Below are 21142 nucleotides of genomic sequence, written 5' to 3'. Positions count from 1 at the left end.
ATTGTAAATCTTTATGCACCCAACATAGGAGCACCTCAATACATAAGGCAAATGCTAACAGCCATAAAAGGGGAAATCGACAGTAACACAATCATAGTAGGGGACTTTAACACCCCACTTTCACCAAAGGACAGATCATCCAAAATGAAAACAAATAAGGAAACACAAGCTTTAAATGACACATTAAACAAGATGGACTTAATTGATATTTATAGGACATTCCATCCAAAAACAACAGAATACAATTTCTTCTCAAGTGCTCATGGAACATTCTCCAGGATAGATCATATCTTGGGTCACAAATCAAGCCTTGGTAAATTTAAGAAAATTGAAATCATATCACGTGTCTTTTCTGAACACAACGCTATAAGACTAGATATCAATTATAGGAATAAAACTGTAAAAAATACAAACTCATGGAGGCTAAACAATACACTACTAAATAACCAAGAGTTCACGGAAGAAATCAAAGAGAAAGTCAAAAAATACCTAGAAACAAGTGACAATGAAAACACGACGACCCAAAGTCTATGGGATGCAGCAAAAGCAGTTCTAAGAGGGAAGTTTATAGCAATACAAGCCTACCTCAAGAAACAAGAAACATCTCAAATAAACAACCTAACGTTACACCTAAAGCAATTAGAGAAAGAAGAACAAAAAAACCCAAAGTTAGCAGAAGGAAAGAAATCATAAAGATCACATCAGAAATAAATGAAAAAGAAATGAAGGAAATGATAGCAAAGATCAGTAAAACTAAAAGCTCGTTCTTTGAAAAGATAAACAAAATTGATAAACCATTAGCCAGACTCATCAAGAAAAAAAGGAAGAAGACTCATATCAATAGAATTAGAAATGAAAAAGAAGTAACAACTGACACTGCAGAAATACAAAGGATCATGAGAGATTACTACAAGCAACTATATGCCAATAAAATGGACAACCTGGAAGAAATGGACAAATTCTTAGAAAATCACAACCTTCCAAGATTGAACCAGGAAGAAATAGAAAATATAAACAGACCAATCACAAGCACTGAAATTGAAACTGTGATTAAAAATCTTCCAACAAACAAAAGCCCAGGACCAGATGACTTCACAGACGAATTCTATCAAACATTTCGAGAAGAGCTAACACCTATCCTCAAACTCTTCCAAAATATAGCAGAGGAAGGAACACTCCCAAATTCATTCTACGAGGCCAACATCACCCTGATACCAAAACCAGACAAAGATGTCACAAAAAAATAAAACTACAGGCCAATATCACTGATAAACATAGATGCAAAAATCCTCAACAAAATACTAGCAAACAGAATCCAACAGCACATTAAAAGGATCATACATGATGGTCAAGTGGGGTTTATCCAGGAATGCAAGGATTCTTCAGTATTCACAAATCAATCAATGTGATAAATCGTATTAACAAATTGAAGGAGAAAAAACATATGAACATCTCAATAGATGCAGAAAAAGCTTTCGACAAAATCCAACACCCATTTATGATAAAAACCCTCCAGAAAGTAGGCATAGAGGGAACTTACCTCAACATAACAAAGGCCATATATGACAAACCCACAGCCAACATCATTCTCAATGGTGAAAAACTAAACCATTTCCACTAAGATCAGGAACAAGATAAGGTTGCCCACTCTCACCAGTATTATTCAAATTAGTTTTGGAAGTTTTAGCCACAGAAATCAGAGAAGAAAAAGAAATAAAAGGAATCCAAATTGGAAAAGAAGAAGTAAGACTGTCACTGTTTGCAGATGACATGATACTATACATAGAGAATCCTAAGGATGCTACCAGAAAACTACTAGAGCTAATCAATGAATTTGGTAAAGTAGCAGGATACAAAATTAATGCACAGAAATCTCTTGCATTCCTATACACTAATGATGAAAAATCTGAAAGAGAAATTAAGGAAACACTCCCATTTACCATTGCAACAAAAAAAATAAAATACCTAGGAATAAACCTACCTAAGGAGACATAAGACCTGTATGCAGAAAAATATAAGACACTGATGAAAGAAATTAAAGATGATACAAACAGATGGAGAGATATACCATGTTCTTGGATTGGAAGAATCAACATTGTGAAAATGACTATACTACCCAAAGCAATCTACAGATTCAATGCAATCCCTATCAAACTACCAATGACGTTTTTCACAGAACAAGAACATGAAATTTCACAGTTTGTATGGAAACACAAAAGACCCCAAATAGCCAAAGCAATCTTGAGGAAGAAAAATGGAGCTGGAGGAATCAGGCTCCCTGACTTCAGACTATACTACAAAGCTACAGTAATCAAGACAGTGTGGTACTGGCACAAAAGCAGCAATATAGATCAATGGGACAGGATAGAAAGCCCAGAGATAAACCCACACACATATGGTCACCTTATCTTTGATAAAGGAGGCAGTAATATACAATGGAGAAAGACAGCCTCTTCAATAAGTGGTGCTGGGAAAACTGGACAGCTACATGTAAAAGAATGAAATTAGAATACTTCCTAACACCATACACAAAAATAAACTCAAAATGGATTAAAGACCTAAATGTAAGGCCAGACACTATAAAACTCTTAGAGGAAAACATAGGAAGAACACTCTATGACATAAATCACAGCAAGATCCTTTTTGACCCACCTCCTAGAGAAATGGAAAGAAAAACAAAAATAAACAAATGGGACCTAATGAAACATAAAAGCTTTTGCACAGCAAAGGAAACCATAAACAAGATGAAAAGACAACCCTCAGAATGGGAGAAAATATTGCAAACGGAACAACTGACAAAGGATTAATCTCCAAAATATACAAGCAGCTCATGCAGCTCAATATCAAAAAAACAAACAACCCAATCCAAAAATGGGCAGAAGACCTAAATAGACATTTCTCCAAAGAAGATATACCGATTGCCAACAAACACATGAAAGGATGCTCAACATCACTAATCATTAGAGAAATTGCAAATCAAAACTACAATGAGGTATCACCTCACACCAGTCAGAATGGCCATCATCAAAAAGTCTACAAATAATAAATGCTGGAGCGGGTGTGGAGAAAAGGCAACCCTCTTGCACTGTTGGTGGGAATGTAAATTGATACAGCCACTATGGAGAACAGTATGGAGGTTCCTTAAAAAACTAAAAATAGAACTACCATCCGACCCTGCAATTCCACTACTGGCATATACCCTGAGAAAACCATAATGCAAAAAGAGTCATGTACCGCAATGTTCATTGTAGCACTATTTACAATAGCCAGGATGTGGAAGCAACCTAAGTGTCCATCGACAGATGAATGGATAAAGAAGATGTGGCACATATATACAATGGAATATTACTCAGCCATAAAAAGAAATGAAATTGAGTTATTTGTAGTGAGGTGGATGGACCTAGAGTCTGTCATACAGAGTGAAGTAAGTCAGAAGCAGAAAAACAAATACCATATGCTAACACATATATATGGAATCTAAAAAAAATGGTTCTGAAGAACCTAGAGGCGGGACAGGAATAAAGACACAGACATGGAGAGTGGACTTGAGGACATGGGGAGAGGGAGGAGTGGGCTGGGACAAGGTGAGATAGTGGCATGTACACATATACAAATGTAGAATGGATGGCTACATTTGAATGGTGGGAAGCAGCTGCATAGCACAGGGAGATCAGCTTGGTGCTTTGTGACCACCTAGAGGGGTGGGATAAGGAGGGTGAGAGGGAGACGCAAGAGGGAGGGGATATGGGGATATGTCTATACGTATGGCTGATTCACTTTGTTATACAGCAGAAGCTAATGCACCATTGTAGAGCAATTATACTAAAATAAAGATGTTGAAAAAAAAATTGAAGCTCATATGCATATTTGACTTAAGAAAAATCTAATGGAAAGCACTGAGTCTTGGGATTGGCTGAAATTCACAAAGCCACAGTAATCCCCTTGATGTCTTTAGGCTGTTCCCAGGGACAGCAGAAGGTAGTTATTGTATCTTTAGCACCAGAGAAATCTAGACAGTATTAGTAAAAAGTGGTTTTGCTCTGGTTTTAAAAAGAGATGGGCTGAGACTTTGACTCTGAGATTAGGTGACTTTGGAAAAATTACTTAGCCTCTCTGGGCTTCAGTTTCCTCATGTGTACAAATGGAAATACTAAACCTACTTCATGAACTGTTATAAAAGTGTTTAATGTATTGCCTGGCACTTGTCACACACAAAAAGTCTGTTCTATTTATTATAACTAAGAGCTCTCTGCAAAAAACCATCCCAAAAGACCCCAAGAGAGAAAATGTAGGTCATGTTCTAGGCAGCCTAAAACCAGGATGACAAAAAAGCAGATGAAAGAAAGTGAGGAGTCACTAATCAAACAATATTTAGTGAATGCCCAGCAGGATCTGTGTCCAAGGAACATTCTTCCCGTAGACTTCCCAGGACTCCCTCTTTCTCATTTTTAAGGTCTGATCTCAAATATGATCCCTCTCATGGAGTCCCTGCAGACAATCATAACAAAGAACACTGCCCACTTACACAATATCCTAGTCCATCTTCTTTGTAGCACTTATAAACACTTGAAATTATCTGAATTATTTGCATCCATGTTTATTGTATGCCTCTCCAAATATAAACCCTTTGAGGGTAAGAACTAGATCTGCTTTGTTTACAAGTACATCCCCAAAACTTGTGTTCAGCAGCGAATGAGATCCCAACACCCAGGTGGTAATAAGTTCAGCAGTGACTAAGACTTCCATGCTCCAGAACTACAGAAGCCCCTGAAGAAATGCTAGGCAGGGGCTCTGCCCTAAAAAGTCCATAAAAACAAAAACATATATAATCAAAACTAACCACAAGTATATACTGCCAGTTGGAAGTAAATTTAACACTCTCCTGTTTTTTTAAGATTTCATTCTTCTGAAAAGATGCATAGCACCTCCTTCAACCTTCCCATTACATCTTTCTCTACTTCTCTTCAGCCTTTCCATTCTTTGCCCACCATCATGCTGATCTGTTTTGTTCTATATTTTTTCTTCTCTCTTTTCTATCTTCTGAAGGTAAGAAAAAAAATCTGGAGGGCTTAGGAAGCATAATCAAAAATTTGGAGAAGTGAGGCACATTGGAATGGCCAATAAACCTGGAGGGAAGAAATGTACACACAAAGAATTGTTATTCTTAGTTATTAGTGACACCTGAGCAGTGCTATCTTGCTGTAAACACATTAAATTTCACTCATTCCTTGAGTCATCCGGTGAACTCACAGATGGACTGATCCATGAATAATTTGGCAGATCGGGACTTTCAAATGTGGAAAAAAAGACTCAGGGCTAACAAACTAAGGATGTTAAATAGAAAATACTGAATTCAAATCATTGAGGTCAAGTAAAACTTAGTGTTAAAGTGTCTCTTTTATTGACTTAGTAGTAGAGCTTTTTTAAAAAATTCTTTGGAAAAAAATAGCTTCAGGTTTTTTTTTTTTAATGATGGAGCTAGGTATTTATTTTTTAATTAATTTATTTTATTTTATTTATTTTTGGCTGTGTTGGGTCTTCGTTTCTGTGCGAGGACTTTCTCTAGTTGCAGCAAGTGGGGGCCACTCTTCATCGCGGTGCGCGGGCCTCTCACTATCGCGGCCTCTCTTGTTGCGGAGCACAGGCTCCAGACGCACAGGCTCAGTAGTTGTGGCTCACGGGCCCAGTTGCTCCGCGGCATGTGGGATCTTCCCAGACCAGGGCTCAAACCCGTGTCCCCTGCATTGGCAGGCGGATTCTCAACCACTGCACCACCAGGGAAGCCCAATAGCTTCATTTTTAAACTCACAATTGAATGTATCAAAATTTAAGCCTTGAATTAAACTTTTATTTGTACTTCAGAGATTTAATCTTTTAATCTACTAATAGATCTAAAGACTAGTTTCTTTATGATTTTATTTTATATTTTTAATTGAAGTAGAGTTGATTTACCATGTGGCAATCTCTGCTTACAGCAAAGTGACTCAGTTATACACACAGAGACATTCTTTTTTTTAATATTATTTTCCATTATGGTTTATCCCAGGAGATTAGATATAGTTCCCTGTGCTATACAGTAGGACCTTGTTGTTTATCCATTCTAAATGTAATAGTTTGCATCTACCAACCCCAAACTCCCAGTCCATCCCACTCCCTCCCCCCACCTTGGCAACCACAAGTAAAGAGTAGTTTCTTAACAAATGGAGGGTTGAGAAATTAATCATAGAGATAATATGGGAATAGGATGCCCACATTCTACAATGAACACTGAAGAAAATTAGAAATGAAGAATGCCTACTCTTTCTGATATAATAACAAGTTCTTCTTTTAAAAGTACTTGTAGTTTTTTAGCAAGGAGCTCAATGGTGGAAATAAATTTTTTAAAGCATCCATTCTGCCTAGGCCCTTCATCAAAACTCCCTCATCCCAGGAAGTCATGATGGTTGTACTTCTTTCTTACACCAACAATAATTTGTCATAGAGTCTTTCCTAGAAAAACAAAGGTTTGATGGGATATTAGAAAGAGAAGTTGTTGAAACCCACAAGGAAACCAGCAAGACTTAGTGTTAAAAAGAACAAGAAAAACTACCAGGTACAGACATGCTTACCAGATGCTGGCTCACACTCCTCCCAGCCACCGTCATCACCACCACTTCACAGAGAGCTTGAGACTTGAAGAACTGAGAACCTCCAAGTACATATACATTAGCAGCACACAAATGCTGACCTTCAAGGCCCCCATGATGCCTTCCTTTCTCTACTCTCCAAGCCTCCATCTCATTCGCTTGCCTCTCTAGGTCTCTAATATCTTCCAACCATAATTCATTGAACCAAGACTTTTGGTCTTTCACTTCTCTTGGTTCACCCTATATCTTTGACGTCACACCCATCTTGATGTCATATATTTATATACATGTTCTCATTAGGGAAGCCACATAGTGGAAAATGGAGTGGGAAAAATACCCATAATCCCACAACAAATTTAATTGCTGTTATCATATTACTGTTGTCTTTAATTTGTTCTAATTAGTTCCCTGTGCTATACAGTTTTAACATTACAAACATGTAATTCTACATTCTGCTTTTCTCTCAGTATTATAAGTATATGGTTGAATGACATTTCATTGCATACATTCCACCTCTGTGGCCATTCAAGATGTTTCTAGTTTCTCACTGTTAAAAATAATAGTACAATTTATTCTCAACGTAACCGTGAGAAATCCTATTAAAATCTAGGTCAGATCATGTCATTCCACCAAAGATTTCCAATGGCTCCCCATCTCACATCTTGTAAAAGTGAAGTCTTTACAGTATCCTACAAGTCCCTAAATGATACAGCTCTCCATTACGGCTCTAATCTTATCTCCTGCCACCCTCCCCTTCATTCACTCAGCTCCAATCATATTGACCTCCTTCCTATTCCTCAGATACTCTAAACACGTTCCCACCTGAAGGCCTTTGCACTGGTTACTTCCTCTGCTTGGAACCTCTTCCCCCAGATCCCATAGTCAATCCCTCACCCCCCTAATGTATTTGCTCAAATATTACCTTCTCAATGAGGCTTATGCTGATGATCTTATAGAAAACTGAAACTCACCCAGAATCCCCAGCACTCCTGATCCCCTTTACCCTGATCTACTTTTTTACTTTTTTTTTTTTTTTTTTTGGTTTTTTGGGTCTTCGTTTCTGTGCGAGGGCTTTCCCTAGTTGCGGCGAGCAGGGGCCACTCTTCATCGCGGTGCGCGGGCCTCTCACTGTCGCGGCCTCTCCCGTTGCGGAGCACAGGCTCCAGACGCACAGGCTCAGTAGCTATGGCCCACGGGCCCAGTTGCTCCGCGGCATGTGGGATCCTCCCACACCAGGGCTCGAACCCGTGTTCCCTGCACTGGCAGGCAGACTCCCAACCACTGCGCCACCAGGGAAGCCCCTACTTTTTTACTTTTTGAAAGCACTCATCACCTTTTAACATACTATGTATTTTACTTATTTAATTAGTCTATTGTTTATTATTGTCTGTCACCTGCTTCTAGAATGTAAACTCCATAAGGGCAAGAACCTTTGTATGTTTTGTTCAACGAAGTATGTAAAATATCTTAAAAAGTACATAGAACAACAATATTAGCTCAACAAATTCTTTTGCATGATTATAACTGCTCCAATATTAAAAATTTTTTTTAGAAATTGATTATTAGAAATGAATTTACTAGCTCAGAGGTTATGACTCAAAATACAGTGCTGTCAAACTGCTTTCCAAAATGTTGACAGGGTTGAGTTAATTTACTCATGGTTACTCAGTTAGCTATTGGTTGAAGTAGGATTTGAATTTTCCAAAGCCTACACTCTCTGTTAAGCCTACACTCTCAGCTTAACAGAGATTGAACCAAAAAACATAAAGTGGCCTTTAAGGAGCAAGAAAGTGCAACTATGCACATCTTGAAGGAAAGGAAATATCTCATTCATTTTTCTGCATAGTAGAGTATGTGGCACAAAGGAGAAACTCGCCAAATACTCCATGAATTAATTGAAAAAATATCTGTAAAGTAACACTGCAAGTAAGAAACATGAAAAGTCTCAAAATTTGGGGGGAAGTTGATCTGTACATTAAAATAATTGCTCAGGGACTTCCCTGGCGGTCCAGTGGTTAAGACTTCGGCTTCCAATACAGGGTGTGCGGGTTTGATCCCTGGTCAGGAATCTAAGATCCCACATGCCTTGAGGCCAAAAAACCAAAACATAAAACAGCAGGAATATTGTAACAAATTCAATAAAGACTTCAAAAATGATCCGCATCCAAAAAAATCCTTAAAAAATAAAATAAAATAATTGCTAAGATTTTTAAGGAAAACAGTAAAAGTCTTATCTACAAAGGGGCAATTGAACTAAAAGGACCAGAATTCTCACTGGACATCAGTATTGTTATATTGGTGTGTATTGTGTATATTGATATTCTTCATAAAAGGCTAAAAGAAAATGAAAATCTGTCCCTTCCTACCCTTTGCCTGTCCTTCTACCTTTCTCCCAAGAGCTCTGCAATTCCCACACCAGCTCTGCAATATAGACAGTAAGAACTTTCCCATTTTTCAAATCACTCCTCTCAGGTGTATAGTGAATTGTCGGGATCAAACATCGTAAGCAGCAGAGTCTCCTTTACCTCCTGAGTCCTCAGTTTCAGCGCAGTTATTTTGCTGTTTGCTCAGAGATACTCCAAACCCTATCTTTCTCTGCCTCTTCTCTGTTTCCTCCTGATCTCTAGTTCAGCACTATAGGCTCAAGTCTTGGCAAAGACACACTTAGAGAAGGCTCCTTTTGCCAAGAGGAACCTGAGTTCCATCCTAGTAGACTATCATCATTTTAGCTTCAAATGAATTTGTAAAATTCTGAGTTGCCACGATCTTGCTTGAAGAGATCTTGTATGAGAGAACTGCCTGTGTCAGTTGAATGCCAGGGGCTTCAACCCTAAAGAAGAGACAGGTAGAAGCTCATAAGGACACAATAAACTTTGACAGCTTTACTTCTCTAATAAAATGGAATGCAGCTAAGTTCAGAGATGTTTTGAGGCTTGCCCTGCTTTTGCATGGCAGAATTGGAACTCTGTCCCAGTTACCCTGCCCTTAGATTTTTCTACTACTCAGCAGTTGCCTCCAGAGAGCTGAGCTACATTAACTCCTAAATCTTTTAGTATATTGTACTTAGTTTCTTTTTTAAAGATTTTATTCTTCACAGTATATTGCATTGTTGTTTTTAAATATTTGATTCTTCATAGTATATCATGATATGATTTATCTGGTTCCCAATCAAGACAGGAAAAGAAACCTCTGAGAAAGAAGCTGCTCAGATGTTTTAGTGGTGAGGATTGTTTAAGGGACGAACCAATGGTGTCCTCCTCTGCATACCAAGGAAGCTCTCAGCAACACTCCCTCACACATTGCAGGGATATAGTCATGGTGAGTTCTGTTCCAGAGGGTGAAACTGGGTAGGGAAGCCCAGGAGAGCAGAACTATCATGCCTTAGCTGTAGTCTTCCATATCTTCTCCAGAACAGCCCACATCTAACTTGTATGCTGACTTCTGTGCACTAACTTGTAAGCGCACAGAAAGGACAAGCTTTCTCTGGTGGTAATAAGGACTCCCTTGCTTAGGCAAACAAGCAAAGACTGAATGACCATCTGCCAGTAGAAGAGACTCATTCTTTCTTTGGAAGGTTGTAACATATTCAACTTTCATCCTATAAACTTGTAGTGCCTAGGCAAGCACTGTGCTAGGGATTCAAATACAAAAAGGCAGAGAGAAATGATTGTCTTGATCCCTCCCCCATCCCCAAATCCATAATCATATGACTTTTTTTGATAACTAGAAAAAAGAAACAGGTACTGTGGCAAACTCTAAAATGTGACAAGTCATAATCCGAGGCATTTTGAAGAATCTTGGAGGGTGTGTGTATTAGGGGGCGGGGGGGAGGGGAGGAGTGTAGGTGCCTTAGTAGGAAGCAACAAACACATTGAAAAAGTATACTGAGTTCTGAGACAGAAGAGAGGTTAAATAATTCTTGTAACTTAAAAGGCCTTCTATTAAACTTCTAAACACCACACACTTATGCACCATATCAAACAAGTGATTGAGTCTTGCTCAGTACCATTGTATATGTGCATACCCAAAAAAAACATGGCAAGCAATGAAAATAAAGAGGTGGTAAAATTTACCAGTTTTCTCCAACAATGCAAGGGGAGCTTAGCTAATTGTTATAATGTTCTTTCATTTACTTCTTTCATAATTTCTTCTGAAATGAAACAGGGAGAAAGCAAAATATTAAAAAACACAAAATAAAAAACATTCTGATTTGGACATTAGTAACTGGTTTTCTATTTAAATCATTTCACCCTTTTAATATTGGTCTCTGAATTTGTTAATCCCTTTCCTTCGCTGTAAATTTTGCATTTGTCCTTTTCAATACTTTTGCCTTCTTCTGCCAAGTAAGGTAAAACTAAGCCTACTTGCCATTCCATTTTAATCATTAACTACCATGGGCACCATTAGAACTATATTTGAACACATTCCAAAATCTGTTACTCAAAGGCCATTCATTCATTCAACAAACATTTATTATAGAAAGAAAGTATTTATCTTTAGCTAATATAAATAAATTGAATACTTTATGAGATATGACCTGATACTAACTTTAAGCTTAAAATTTTGTGTCAAGAAAATATAAAAGTGTTTTGATTTTGGTAATCATGTCACAATGTATATGTGTAGCAAATCATCACGTTGTCACCTTAAATATATATAATTTTTGTCTGTCAATTATACTTCAATAAAGCTGGAGAAAAAATATAAAAGTTTTTAAGGAGTTGTGTCAAATCAAATCCAGTTAGTCTTAGGTTCTGTTATTGTCCTGCTGAATTAAAAATATTAAGTGAAGACTTATTTTGTGAGTTAATATATCCAAAAATTTGGATCCTGCTTCTTTTTACTCCTTTAACCAACTCATCTATCATATCTCTGGTACACTTGGGCAAGTCACTTGACTTTTATATTCGTTATCTGGAAAGTAGGTAATAATTTTACCCCTTTGATCATTTTTTTTAAATTATTTATTTATTTGTTTATTTTTGGCTGCGTTGGGTCTTCGTTGCTGTGCGTGGGCTCTCTCTAGTTGCAGAGAGCAGGGGCTACTCTTCGTTGCAGTGGGCGGGCCTCTCACTGCAGTGGCTTCTCCTGTTGTAGAACACGGGCTCTAGGCACACAGGCTCAGTAGTTGTGGCACACAGGCTTAGTTGCTCCATGGCATGTGGGATCTTCCTGGACCAGGGCTCGAACCCGTGTCCCCTGCATTGGCAGGCAGATTCTTAACCACTGTGCCACCAGGGAAGTCCCTTCCCCTTTAATTATTGTGATGGTTAATTTTTTGTGTCAACTTGGCTAGGCCATAATACCCAGTTGTGCCTTCAAATACAATCTAGCTGTTGCTGTGATGGTGTTTTTAGATGTGATTAACATTTAAATCAGTAGTCTTTGAGTAAAGCAGATTACCCTTTATAATGTGAGTAGGCCTAATACAATCAGTCAAAGTCTTAAAAGAAAAGATTAAGATCCCCAGAAGAAGGAATTTGGCCTCCAGACTGTCTTTAGACTCAAGACTGAAAGGCTTACTCCTGCCAGAATTTCCAGCCTGCCTGACCTGTCCTGCAGACTTCAGATTTGTCAGGCCCGCAATCTCATGAGCCAATTCCTTAAAAATAAATCAATCTCTCCCTCTCTCTCTCTCTCTCTCTCTCTCCATATATAGAGATGGAGATAGATAGATATATAAAATTTATTTCAATCGAAAGATAGATGATAAATAGATATATATAGAGAGAGATCCTATTGGTTATGTTTCTTTGGAGAATCCTAACTAATACAATTACCTTCCTTGCAATGGTTTTAGAGGTGAAAATGTGGTTTAGGTTTAGGAAAGTTTAGATACACACGAAGACCACTGTTCATTTATCACTCTCAGGAGATAAACTTCTCTTGAAGATCTTATTATCTCCTCTCTCCTTCCCTCAACATCCACCTTAAATAAGTAATAATAACCATTATCACCTTATAAAGATGAGGCAGAAAGAGGATAGGAAAACTCTGTGTCATTATATCAAATCAATCAACCCAGGAGCGCTATTAAACTCTGACTGTCTTATAAAGGCCAAAGCAATATTCTTCAATGCATAATCAGTAACATTTGTTTATAGACCTATCTTGCTTGTTTAATATAGATTTTCCACTGACATCAAACACTTACCATCTATTCCTGTACCTCCTCTAATGATTCATTTCTCCTCTTATACCCTGTTACAGAAGCCTAGGATGTAAAATCACAGAGCACAGAATTCTGCACGAGATGGGCTTTAGGCTTGAAAGCTTTGTGATTTTTATCTATCTGACATAGGATTTTGAAGTGATCATTGCATGACTATAACTGAACTTGCCATCAATGAATACTCAGGGGTATTATTAAAAGTTTTCCATTCCAGTGAATTTCCTGTTATTAGTCCCATTCACTTAGCAATTTAATAAGTGGACAATAAAGCCAGGAGACTCCAGATATGGAAGAGCTCCAAACCTTTGGTAATTTGCAATACACACCAGGGATTCAAAAAGTTCACTGACAGGTGAAAGCTCACCCATGAATACTAAGTAATTGGTATCAATCCATGGGCTCCCAAAAGCCCAGTAAGCAGCCTGGAACTTAGTTTCCAGAAGTATCTGACTCAACACCCCTTCATTTTTTCTACTGCTTGAGTAAAAGTTCAGAGCCAAAAAAATGTCCAGAGCATTTCACAGATTGCCTACCTCAAGGCAAAGAGTATCAAGATGTTTTGTAACCAGCTAGCTTTTAAATCTCCTTAAAAGAATTTTGACTACTCAGAGCAAAAATAATAATGATGCATTGTGGAGTTTGTAACATGCAGGAGTAAAATATATGAAAATAATAACAAAAAGGCTGGGAGGAGGAAAATGTAAGTTTGAAAGATTCTTATATTATGTAGTCAGTGGTATTTTATTTGATGGTGTGCTACATTAAAGATGTATACTATAAATGCTAGAGAAACAGCTACAAATAAAGAGGTATAGCTAATTAGGTAACAGTGGAGATGGAATAAAATATTTTTTAAAAACTCAATTAATCCCCTCGAAAAAAGAAAAAGAAAATAGGAAAAATGAGAATAGGAAATAAATAGCAAAATGGTAGATTTCAACCAAACCCCATCGATAATCATATTAAATATAAATGGTATAACTTGTATCCAGAATATATAAAGAACTCTTACAATTCAACAATAAAAAGACAACCCAGCTTAAAAATGGACAAAGGATTTGACTAGACATTTCTCCAAAGAAGATTGACATATGTCCAATAAGCACATGAAAAAAAAATTTCAACATAATTAAGCTTTCAGGGAAATGAAAATCACAATGAGATACCACTTCACATTCACTAGGATGACTAAAATCAAAAAGACAGACAGTGACAAGTGTCAGAAAGGGTGTGGAGAAACTGGAATTAGAGAAACTTACATTACTTGCAGGAATGTAAAATGGTAAGGTACTTTGCAAAACAATTTGGCAGTTTCTCAAAATGCTGAGCACAGAGCTATCATAACCCAGCAAATCTACTCCTATACCCAAGAAAATTGAAAATGTATATTCACATAAAAGGTTGTATATGCATATTAATTGCAGTGTTATTCATAAAAGCCCCAAAGTGGAAACAACCAAAATGTCTACCAACTGACAAATAGATAAACAAAGTGTAGAATAGCTGTAAAATTGAATATTATTCAGTAATAAAAAAGAATGAGGTACTAATACGTGATACAACATGTATCCAACTTTGCAATGTAGGAGATGGAGACACTGTGGAGTTTGATGTTTTGAGGAGAAAAGGGTATGGAATTAGCAAATGTTACAGGCCCTACTGGAGTTCCAGTGCAAGCAGTAAATATGCAGCAGACTGTAACCATTATAGATGCTACCCACATGGTAGGGGTTTTCTACCAATTACCAGAATTACCAAAACAGTAAGAATAAGGAAAAGAATGAGGGATGGGAGAGTGGTCCAGAAGGCCAGTTCCAATAGGGCCAACCCAACCTCAGGCCACAGTTCTCATCCTACTACACACAGAGACCTATGAGCATTGACCACAGTATTCCTCTGGTGCAGGAAAAAGTAGTGGAGTGTGCTGATAACCAGGGGATAGGAGATCAAGGTAGACTAGCGTTAAAAAAGAGACATCAGACCCAAAATGGAGTCACTTGTGCTAAGCCCGCCTCACCAAACTGAAACTTAATACCAAACCAAACTGCAGTTTCAATCTCCCCCAGGAATGTGATCTTAACTGGTCAGTCTGGAATTTCCTGGTCAGCAGTAATGAGGCAATCTGCCTGACAGACCCCTTCCATAGAAAGATTAGGTAATCCACTTTTTTTCCTTGTCCCTGCCCCCTTCTGTCTATAAAAATCTTTTCCTTTTCAGTAGCTCTTTGAAGCTCCTTTCTGTTTGCTAGATGGGATGCTGCCCAATTCATGAATCAATGAATAAAGCCAATTTGATCTTTAAATTTACTCAGTTAAATTTTGTTTTTTAACACCAGTGAGACAGAATATGTATTGGGGTTGTAGATCATGATTCCTTAAGGGTCCTCCTCACCAAAGACAGCATAGAGAAGACAGCAACAAAAAGGAGAAGGAAAATCAAGGAGATGAGATCAAGGTCAGCAGCCACCTCAAGGTTGGTACTACCACAACTTCAGTCACCTCTGAAGATTCCCAGAAAACCCTAAACCACAACATGGCACAGAGACAAAAGCAGGTGCTCCAGCAGCTGAAAATTCATCTGTTCCTAAAGCTGAGCAGGGCTAACCTGAGTAGAGGTTGGTTTACCACCTCGATCATCATCCTGTTTAGCCATCCAACAAGAAGAAATGAATATGGGACTTCCCTGGTGGTGTAGGGGTTAAGAATCCACCTGCCAATGCAGGGGACATGGGTTCGAGCCCTGGTCTGGGAAGATCCCACATGCCGCAGAGCAACTTAGCCCGTGCGCCACAAGTACTGAGCCCATGTGCCACAACTACTGAAGCCTAAGAGCCCATGCTCTGTAACAAGAGAGGCCACCACAATGAGAAGCCTGCTCACTGCAGCGAAGAGTAGCCCCCACTCGCCACAACTTAGAGAAAGCCAGTGCGCAGCAACGAAGACCCAACACAGCCAAAAATAAATTAAATAAATAAATAATTTTAAGAAGGAATGAATATGGAATTCCAGCAGTAAAAAAGGTTGGAGCTGAAGACCTTAAGTGCTTGTTTTTTGCCCATTGACAAGATAATTAGAACTATCTGCATTATCTATGCAGCTTGGGGTTTTTAATATTTTTACCTAAAGACTGTAAAATTAGTAAATGGAAACTTCAATTAAATAGAGTTGGGATACCAGAAGGGGGAGCTCTCAGGCCCTGCGACATTAACAGAACCCAACAGGAAGAAGAAAAACTCTTCTTTCCTAGGACCCTCCCAACTTCCTTTTCCTCTCTAAAAAACATTTTCCTGGGAATTCCCTTGTGGTCCAGTGGTTAGGACTCCTCGCTTCCACTTCTGGGGTCCCAGGTGTGATCCCTGGTTGGGAAACTAAGATCCCACAAACCGTGCACTGTGGCCAAAAAAAGAACCTCCTTCCATTACCTTGTGGAGACTTGCACATGGATGCCATTATTACAGACCCCAAATTGCAATTTTCTGCTGATCTCAAATAAACCCATCTTTGCTGGAGAAATATCTGGTAGTCTGTTTGTTTCAGGTCAACAAGACATATATTTTGCGTACTGACAAATGTGGTTTTTTTTAAACCCAGTTTTCTCAATACACTTTTAAGGGTTTTTTAATTGTTTCATATCTGGTCAAGCTGAGATTTTTAAGAACGTCATTTTTAATTTGTAGTAAAATTTTGTAACTTGATTTTTTAAAGTCAATTGTGATACTGTGATTTATAGTAAATTCATATTTGGTCTTCATCCCCTTTTCTGGCTCATAGCTCCTAAAACCCTTGGAATATCCTAAGTGATGAGAGTCATAAAGATGTCTTTCATCATATTAATGAGATGACCTTTGGAAAGTACCTAAAGATGCGGTCTGGTTGCCAGGGGAGCCAACCATGTGATTAAAGGATTGGAACTTTCAGTGCCACCCCCCTGACCTCCAGGGAGGGGAGAGCAGCTGAAGGTTGAATCACTGCCAATGGCCAATGAAACATGCCTATGTAATGAAACCTCCATTAAAAACCCAAAAGGACAGGGTTCAGAGAGCTTCCAAGTTGGTAAACACATGGAGATTTGGGGAGAGTGGAGCCCTGGAGAGGGCATGAAAGCTCCACACCCTTTCCCCATACCTCACTGTATGCATCTCTTCCAACTGGCTGCTCCTAAGTAATATCTTTTTATAGTAAACCTATAATCTAGTGAGTAAACTGGTTTCCTGAGTCCTGTGAGCCACTCTAGCAAACTGATCAAACCCAAGGAGGGCATCTGGGAACCTGATTTATAGCCAGTCAGTCAGAAGTATAGGTAACAACCTGGACTTGCAATTGGCATCTGAAGTGGAGGCAGTCTTATGGGACTGAGCCCTCAACCTGTGGAATCTGATGCTATACCACCTGGTAGAGAGTGTCAGAATTGAGTTGAACTATAGGACACCCAGCTGGCATCCTAGAATTGCTTGGTGATGTGGGAAAAACATACACACACATCAGAACTGGTATCAGAATCTTCGTCAACAAACTGCAAGTACCTGTTTGAAGGGGTCCCAAATAATTAAAAGTTTTAAAAGCTGATGTGGTTAATCAATATCAGAAAACTATATTTCAGGGCAAGCATATTACCAGGGGAAAAAAAGATCATTTCATGAGGATGGAGAACACATTGGTGGCTGCCAGAGGTGGAGGGTGGGCAAAATGCATGAAGGGGGTCAAAAGTACAACTTCCAGTTATAAAATAAATAAGTCATGGGATGTAATGTACAGCATGGTGACTATACTTAATAATACTGTTTCCATATTTGAAAGTTGCTAAAAGAGTAAATCTTAAAAATTCTTATCCCAGGAAAAAAATCTGTAACTCTGTATGGTGACACGTGTTAACTAGACTTATTGTGGTGAACATTTTGCAATGTACACAAATGTCAAATCATTATGTTGTACACCTAAAACTACCATAATATTGTATGTCACTTATACCTCAATAAAAAAAGAAAATGGCTGCATTTTATTGTTTGTAAATTATACCTCAATAAATTTCATTTTTAAAACAATATACTGTGTTCCAGCAAAGGAAACCATAAACAAAATGAAAAGACAACCCTCAGAATGGGAGAAAATATTTGCAAATGAAGCAACCAACAAGGGATTAATTTCCAAAATTTACAAACTGCTCATGCAGCTCAATATCAAAAAAACAACCCAGTCAAAAAAATGGGCAGAAGATCTAAATAGACATTTCTCCAAAGAAGACATACAGATGGCCAAGAAGCACATGAAAAGATGCTCAACATCACTACTTATTAGAGAAATGCAAATCAAAACTACAATGAGGTACCACCTAACACTGGTCAGAATGGCCAGCATTAAAAGTCTACAAATAACAAATGCTGGAGAGGGTGTGGAGAAAGGGAACCCTCTTACACTATTGGTGGAAATGTAAGTGGGTGCAGCCACTGTGGAAAACAGTATAGGGGTTCCTCGGAAAACTAATAATAGAATTATCATATGATCCAGCAATCCCACTCCTGGACATATATCCAGACAAAACTATAATTCAAAAAGATACATGCACTCCTATGTTCATAGCAGCTATTCACAATAGCCAAGACATGGAAACAACCTAAATGTCCATCAACAGATGAATGGATAAAGAAGATGTGGTACATATATACAACAGAATACTACTCAGCCATAAAAAAGAACAAAATAATGCCATTTGCAGCAACATGGATGCAACTAGAGATTATCATACTAAGTGAAGTCAGAAAGAGAAAGACAAATACCATATGATATCACTTATATGTGGAATCTAAAATATGGCACAAATGAACCTATCTATGAAGCAGAAACAGAATCGGGGACATAGAGAATAGACTTGTGGTTGCCAAGGGGGAGAGGGGTGGGAGGGGGTTGAATTGTGAACTTGGGATTAGCAGATGCAAACTGGTAAATATAGAATGGATAAGCAACAAGGTCCTACTGTATAGCACAGGGAACTATATTCAATATCCTATGATAAACCATAATGGAAAAGGATATGAAAAAAAATGTATATATATTTATAACTGAGTCACTTTGCTGTACAGCAGTAATTAACACAACATTGTAATTCAACTATACTTCAAAAAAAAAAAAAAGACAGTGTAGGGGACTGGTTAAGAGCAAATTCTGAGGCCTGACTTCTAGGATTCAAATCCGAGTTCTGCCACTACTTGTGTGACCTTAGTCAAGTTACTTAATCTCTCGGTGCCTCAGTTTACTCATCTGAAAAAGGGGTATATACTAGTACCTTCTTGATAAGCATGGCCAGGACCAGGGTGAAGCAAGAGAAGCACCTAGGGTGCGGAAGTGCACTTGTGTGTCCCTGAGTCAGTGTCTCTTAAATTTTGTTCCCCAGATGCCTCTCTTGCCCCACCCCTAGTCCCAGTCCTGCTCATAAGGTTGTTGTAAACATTAAATGAGCAAAAACACTTAGAACAGTGCATGGCATAGAGTAAGGGATACATAAATGTTAGGTAGGCATTAGCTGCTATTATTATTGTTGTTGTTGTTGTTGTTATAACCTGGAGAAAGATCCAGAGCAGGATCTTAAAGAATTTGATTAAATTAAACAAACAAACCAAAAAACCAATTGTTTTTGACTCACTGCTCCCCTGAAAGCAAGATGGATCACCAGCAGCTCTATCGGAACCACCTTCAAAAATTCAGCTGTGTTTCCCACTTTTTCCAAATCTGCTCAAACCAGAATGGTCTGATCTGTAAATATGGCCTCAATAAATGCAGCCAGTCTTTACAACACTAAAAGAAGGATACAGGGGCTTCCCTGGTTGCACAGTGGTTGAGAGTCTGCCTGCCAATGCAGGGCACAAGGGTTTGAGCCCTGGTCTGGGAAGATCCCACATGCCGTGGAGCAGCTGGGCCCGTGAGCCACAACTACTGAGCCTGCGCGTCTGGAGCCTGTGCTCCACAACAAGAGAGGCCGCGATAGTGAGAGGCCCGCGCACCGTGATGAAGAGTGGTCCCCACTTGCCGCAACTGGAGAAAGCCCTCACACAGAAACGAAGACCCAACACAGCCAAAAATAAATAAATAAATAAATAAATTTATTAAAAAAAAAAAAAAAAAGACAGATACAAGACTCATCAAGTTGGACTAAATGATTTTCCTTGAATGGATTATCCAAAATATCTATCTGCTGAGAGAAACACTAGTTCTTTGTACCTAAAATTTTAAAATAAATAAATTTTTAAAACTTCAATTATAAATGTTTTATTATAAATGGAAGAGTTAATTTGTTATAGAAATCTCTCTTTTTTAAATTTACCATTATCTTGTCAATGGATCTGTCTTCCAAATATATGAATTGTTTCCCTCAGTTCTATAAAGATATTTAGGCTGGGGAAAAAAGTTTTGAGCTTCTTCTTACTATAGCACTCTACTAAATGCTGTGAACAGTGCAAAATGAATACAATATGGTCTCTATGCCTGAGGAACTCCCAGTGCAGCCAAAGAAATAGGTATGGGCTCTACATTTGATAAAAGGTGAACCCTGGTAAGTGGTATAATCAAGGTATAAACAATGTGCTGTGCTATTATGGAGAAAGGAAAGGTCACAGGTGACTCACATGCAAGTAGAAAGTTTAATGAGAACCTACAGTATGCTCAGGCTGTGCCCAGAGCTGTGGCGTTATAGAAGGTGCATAAAAGCCCTGACCTCCTCTCTATTTAGTTGGAGTGACAAAGCTAATACACATTACTAAAAAGCAGCAAACAATGTTCCATGTTAGACTGTGGGCAGAATACTAAAAGTATTGCAGCCTTCCAGCGAAGATGAAGACCCATAGAAGCTGGAGCAGTCAGGGAGGAAAGGAGGGCTCTAGGACATGAGGAAGTACAGTGATGGAAGTGATTATGGGGCCAGGAGGTAGCCTGGCCAAACTGCTGCAGGAAAAAAAAAAAAAAAAAAGCCTGCAGCAGACAGGGAGAGTAAGTCTATTTGGTAAGGATGAGTACTCAGGCATTAGGGGAAATATTACTGCATGTACTAGCAATCTGAGAGCCAATGAAAGATTTGGGATAGACAAGGGACCTGATGCAAGTGATATTTAACAAATAGTTTGTAGGATGGAATAGAACATAAAGGTGGGGGTTAAGGGGTAGCCTGTAAGTGAGAAAATGGGGGTAGGAGGGTTAGAGGTAATTCTTCAGAGGGAAGTGCTGAAGATCTGGATTAGGAAGTACCTGTGGAAATAGAAGGAGAATATTTCCGCAGTATTTTATGAGACAGGACTATGAGAAGTATTTTTTTAAGTAATTTATATTTTATTTATTTTTTTTTTATTTTTTGGCCACGC

The 21142-nt window shown here is 38.4% G+C and overlaps 1 protein-coding gene and 1 pseudogene across 1 annotated transcript in view; both read left to right on the top strand.

Annotated features, from left to right (window-relative positions):
- The window catches only part of SALL2 (spalt like transcription factor 2), a 63253-nt gene that overhangs the window by 12444 nt on the left and 29667 nt on the right, over positions 1 to 21142 (top strand). The window lies entirely within an intron of this gene.
- Positions 13085 to 15401, top strand: LOC132360114 (Y-box-binding protein 1-like; annotated as a pseudogene).

The sequence above is a fragment of the Balaenoptera ricei genome, chromosome 2 (assembly GCF_028023285.1).
Source record: "Balaenoptera ricei isolate mBalRic1 chromosome 2, mBalRic1.hap2, whole genome shotgun sequence".
In the NCBI taxonomy this organism is placed as follows: domain Eukaryota; kingdom Metazoa; phylum Chordata; class Mammalia; order Artiodactyla; family Balaenopteridae; genus Balaenoptera; species Balaenoptera ricei.
This window is presented reverse-complemented; position numbering and strand designations above follow the sequence as displayed.